The following is a 6,094-nucleotide window of genomic DNA, read 5'->3' as shown; positions in this document are numbered from 1 at the left end:
TTTTTTATATGATATCACACATTCGTAAAAAAATAGATAAATTTCTGTTTTTAAAATTATCTAATTAACTCTATACTCATTTTTCTTATTTTTTTTATATGATATCACACATTCGTAAAAAAATAGATAGTTTAAGATGCAAAAAAAAAATATTTACTTAATGAATATAATATGAACGAATATTACAAATACATCATTTAATAAAATAAATAATTAAAAACTGAAAATTCATATCCGCACTCAGGGTCTAGTCTATTCTATTAAACAAATATTCGTGCGGGTCTAGTTGAGTTTTAATTTGATTTCTTCTCTAATTGAGTAACTTTTTGTGAAAGAATCTAATTGTGTAGACTTTAGCTGATAGATCCATATCTTATCAGCTAAATTTAGCTTCTAGATTCATATCCTAAATTGATACAGATATAACAATTCAATTGATACAGAGATACAATTATAGTCAAGTATACTAAAACTGATTTTATTTATAATAATTAAAGAAAAAATATTTAGATTCTTTAAATTTGATACGGTGCATGTATGGTCTCTCATTTATAAATATACATATATCTTTCATGTTGACCTCAACAGAAAGTGAAAGAAAATTGCAGTAACCTTCAATTCATTTTAGAAGAAAATGGGGAAATTACGAGCAGCTTCCTCTTGCCTACTCTCCTGTCTCGTCGTCTTGTTCTTGAGTTCAGTTTCAGCAGACACAGATGATCCTCAAGATAGACAGGTATTGTTTTTTTTTTTTTTTTTTTTTTTTTTTTTTTTTTTGACAGGTATTGTTATCATCATCTTGTTTCTCCATATGCTAGACATGCATGATCATAATGTTGATGAATGATTATTACATCGATTATCGATGAATAGAAGGTGTATATCGTCTACATGGGTTCACTTCCTTCACGAGCGGACTACACACCAATGTCCGATCACATGAGTATTCTTCAAGAGGTCACTGAAGAAAGGTGTGTTTTCTCTATAATTAATTGATTATATTATAATCATGATTAGTTTTTTTTTAACACAATCATGATTAGTTATAATCATTTTATTGTTATGAAGAGTCTAACAAGTCATAATATAACTGTAGTTCAATCGACCGTTTGGTGAGAAGTTACAAGAGGAGTTTCAACGGGTTCGCTGCCAGGCTCACTACGTCGGAACTTAAACGAGTAGGCGGTGAGTGTCTTCGATTGAGACAGATTTATATTGGAATGTTTTTTTTTGGGTCCAAGTATGGTTGAATAACTAGACCATTTCTATGTTTCCTTAGAAATGAAAGGAGTTGTGTCTGTGTTCCCGAACAAGAAGTTACGACTCCAAACGACTGTCTCTTGGGACTTCATGGGTTTAAAGCAAGGCAAAAGCACAAAGAGGAACCTAAACGTGGAAAGTGATACCATTATCGGAGTCCTCGACAGTGGGATCACGCCAGAATCTCAAAGCTTTTCCGACAAAGGCTTTGGTCCTCCTCCTAAGAAATGGAAAGGTGTTTGTTCTGGCGGTCAAAATTTCACATGCAACAAGTAATTCTCATAAGCTAATTTCTTTTTAATTAGGTGTTTTGTCGCACATACGCGCTTAATCATTTTATAAATATTTATTAGCATATGTATTAGAATTTGAAGACCAGCATGATAATTATTTGTTTTTAAGGCATATAATCTTTTGATTACAAATTTAAAAGTGAATGTTTGTTGATCGGTTTATTAACTTTTTTTCAGTAAATTGATTGGGGCAGGAGACTACACAAGCGAAGGTGCTAGGGACACTGAAGGCCATGGTACACACACAGCATCCACTGCTGCTGGAAACGCAGTCGCGGACACAAGCTTCTTTGGAATCGGCAACGGAACCGTAAGAGGAGGCGTTCCAGCCTCTAGAATCGCCGCTTACAAAGTCTGTAACCTGGCAGGATGTAGCACGGAAGCTCTCTTGTCTGCATTCGACGACGCTATAGCAGACGGTGTGGATATAGTCACCATCTCCATCGGTGATATTGGAGCGTCCAAGTTCGTAGACGACCCCATCGCTATTGGGGCTTTTCACGCTATGACCAAAGGTATTCTCACTGTTGCCGCGGCTGGTAACAGCGGTCCGCAATAAAGTACAGTCTCTGCTGTAGCGCCATGGATTTTAACGGCTGCAGCTAGTACCACGAACCGTGGGTTTTTCACACAAGTTGTTCTAGGAAACGGCAAGACACTTGTCGTGAGTACCACGTAACACTCTCGGTTCTATCATTTGTCCCTTTTGATGATCAATGACGATTCTTAACAGGGGAAAGCGGTGAATGCTTTCGATATGAAAGGACAAAAGAACCCATTGGTGTACGGAAAGTCTGCTCTTTCGTCCGTGTGCAACACGGAATATGCAGAGTACCCTCCTCAAGAAACCCTAACTTGATTGTGATGACCTATTTTTTTTAATAATGTGATTAAGGTGATTTATTTTCAGGTCTTGTGAGCCACAGTGTCTAAGAGAATCACTTGTGAAGGGAAAGGTCCTAGTGTGTAGTAGTCGGGATACTGTTGGGGCGGTTGAATCAGTAGGAGCTATTGCAATCATTTACAAAAGCGATAAGCCTGACGTGGCATTTATTGACCCTTTACCTGCTTCCGGTTTATCAGAAAAAGACTATGAATCTCTCGTGTCTTACATTGAGTCCACAGAGTAACCAAATCATCTTCTCTATGATCCAAGATTCTTTCATCTTTATCCTGACATGTCTTTTGTTTTGTTTTCTCAGTTCTCCACAAGCGACTGTTCTAAGAACTGAAGCAATCTTTAATCAGACTTCTCCTGTTATTGGTTCTTTCTCTTCTCGTGGTCCAAACACCATTGCTGTTGATATTCTAAAGGTATATATATACGAAACATTATTATCAATGATTCTGTTTATTCCTCCACTCTGCAAGACAATGGTTGATGAGTTGCAGCCGGATATAACAGCACCGGGGGTGGATATCCTCGCTGCATATTCACCTGTTGGTGAACTGTCTGATCAAGATACTAGACATGTGGATTACACTGTTCTCTCCGGAACTTCCATGTCTTGTCCGCATGTTGCAGGTGTGGCTGCCTATGTCAAATCGTTTTACCCTAAATGGTCTCCTTCCATGATTCAATCTGCCATCATGACAACTGGTAAGCAAAAACTTTATCCATTTTCTGTTCTTTCTTGACACACAAGTAAACGCTTCTTTACATACAAGTAAACGTTGTCGACGCTGTTACTTATATGGTATGTTTACAAATCTTTGCAGCTTGCCCGGTAAATGCTACTGGAATCTGGCATTGCATCGACCGAGTTTGCTTATGGATCTGGACATGTCAACCCAATAGCCGCTCTAGATCCTGGACTTGTCTACGAACTAGGCAAAGAAGACCACATTGCCTTTCTCTGTAGCTTGAACTACACGTCAGATACCCTTAAAATCATCTCTGGTGAAACAGTCTCGTGCTCAAAAGAAAACAAACCCTTACAAAAAAACCTAAACTATCCTTCCATGTCGGCTCGATTATCAGGATCTGATAACTCCTTCACGGTCAGTTTCAACAGAACAGTCACCAATGTTGGTACACCGAACTCTACATACACATCAAAGGTAGTCGCGGGTCATGGATCTAAGCTCACCATCATGGTCACGCCTAGTGTACTGTCTTTTAAGACAGTCAACGAGAAGCAATCGTTCAAGGTAACTGTTACAGGCAGTGATCTCAGTTCAAAACTGCCTTCGTCTGCAAATCTAATCTGGTCTGATGGGAGACATAATGTCAGAAGTCCCATTGTTGTTAATACTGTTAGTTACTAGTGATGCATCATCAGCTCGCCATTGTCATCATAAATAAATCTGTATTGTTGTTCTTATATTTCTTCACTCATGTTTAAAGCTAGTTTCTCTTAAAGAAGCGAATGTTTTAACAGAAACAACAATACAATAATAGATTATAAAATTTTCCATATTTTTTTGAACGTTTAGTTAATTATGCTATTACAAACGAGATGAGGAATATTACATTGATGATTTTACAGACACAAGTCTACCACTTTATGAAAATTCATATCTGACTGAACTAAACTACTAAGTATCGTCCTATAAAATTTCTGTTCGAAAATACGTCATACCAAACTGAAAATCTTTTGTAACTCTTTTCTTTATCATTTGGTGTAGAATCATTAATAAACCTTTCAAACCACTAGAATAAGAGAGCTTCTATCCATATTTAAATTTTGTTAGTCATCTTTTTTTATAAATGTATTATTTAACGACTGTCAACAAGGTTTATCTCCATTGGAAGAATAAACCATAAAAAGATATAACCACGTTTATGTCAACAATGACTATAGAAATATAAAGAAATAAATTGTTCATCGTGACAACGTTTATGGGGTGATTAGAATAAGTTGTAACTTTACATTTTTGGCAATAGAATTTAAACCGTAGATTTATTTGTTGTAAATTATTTTGTTATAATTTTGTAAATCACTTTTTTTGTTCTGGATATAAAGATCTCTAGGTATTGTTTTTAAAAAAAAATTGATTTGTTCACATATATAGCTTTATACTAAATTTTGTTTGCCTAGAACATCTACGGTTACAACCAATCGCCCTATGCGTTAACATTGTTCTAATATGGTCTATTTACCTATCTTTTTTTGTCAACATTTTGTTTGACGATACAAATCTAAAGAAATAAATTGGAAGAGTATGTGCATTGAATCTTTGACCAAAAAAGATATTATTTTATTATGTTTATGTATAAAATCTGATCAGCTTCAGTAGAGAAAAATCGTAACCAAAAAGAAAGACACTATCATATAATGGCTATCACCAAAAAAATTTTGGTTGCATTTATTCTTACCATCCTCTGTGTCATATCTTTTGTACGATGCCATAAAACATCTGATAGAACTTCTGGTACTGACTTGTTAAACTCTTTACTTCCATTTTTTCTATATTACAGATAACTTGATTATTTTTGTGATCATGTGTATATACCGGTGTAATGATTATTATTTCAATAGGTTTTGGAGTAGAGAGTGATTATAATTGCTACACAGTAGCTCCCTGTGAAGGCGGAGGGGAAAGAGGCTGCACTGCGTTTTGTAAGAGAATGAAGCTTATACCAATGCCCGGCCGAGGCGTGTGTAATGCTGAAAACGTATGTTGTTGTGCTATCAATTAAGTATTCTTCTCAGATGAAAATAATATACACAAGGAATTTAGATCATAACAGATTTTACGTGGTTCTTTTATAATACAAGAAATTTAAAGTAACAAAAAAAACTTGTCCCAAGTCGTAACTAGCTAATCTAATTAAAAACATCTAACATCTAAAATTTAGAGGATTACCATGATTTTACAAAAGTGACTGAACCACTGAAGTTCTGACATATTCATCAGTATGATCCAGACATTACCGCTTTATTCGTGATATTGTTCTTTTTGCGTCTTCACCAAAAGATTGATATCATATCACATTATGGTTTCCCACAGAAAGCAAGAAACGTTATTTTGACATAGAGATGTCAAAATGGGTAAAAGTTAATGGATCAAACCAAACCAATCAAAACCATGGATCTCAATGGATAGAATAATTAAGTACAAATGGATTAATGGATTAAATGGGTTAATGGACTTAGTGGATTGGGTTAAAATGGTTTGGATTGTAATGGATAATGAGTTATCCATAACCAAACCAATAAAAATTTATAACAAACAAAAACTCAAATCAAATATATAAACAAAAAATAATCAAACTAAATTTCTAAATCAATTTTACTACACCAAATTTTATTTTTTTCATATATATAACTAAATTTTAATAAACTAAATCTATTCCAATTATTCACATATACACACACATATATAAATATAAAATTGTTAACACCCAATTTTTCATATATATAAAACTATTATATGTTGACTTTTTAATAAGCCAAATTTAATCATAATTTTTGCCAAAATCATAAAATTAAAATTTCCACCAAAACTCTAAATTGATTTTTTTTTCATCAAAACGCTAAATCTCAATACCAAAAAATCGTATTTTCTTGCAAAATCGCAAAGTCGTATTTTCCCGC

The 6,094-nt window shown here is 34.4% G+C and overlaps 1 pseudogene; it reads left to right on the top strand.

Moving 5' to 3' along the window:
- Positions 1–634: 634 nt before the first annotated feature.
- LOC106329742 lies at positions 635–3,821 on the top strand (annotated as a pseudogene).
- The last annotated feature ends 2,273 nt before the right edge of the window (positions 3,822–6,094 follow it).

This window comes from Brassica oleracea, chromosome C3 (genome assembly GCF_000695525.1).
Source record: "Brassica oleracea var. oleracea cultivar TO1000 chromosome C3, BOL, whole genome shotgun sequence".
Lineage (NCBI taxonomy): Eukaryota > Viridiplantae > Streptophyta > Magnoliopsida > Brassicales > Brassicaceae > Brassica > Brassica oleracea.
The sequence above is the reverse complement of the archived record's forward strand: the minus strand, read 5'-3'. Positions and strand labels throughout refer to the sequence as shown.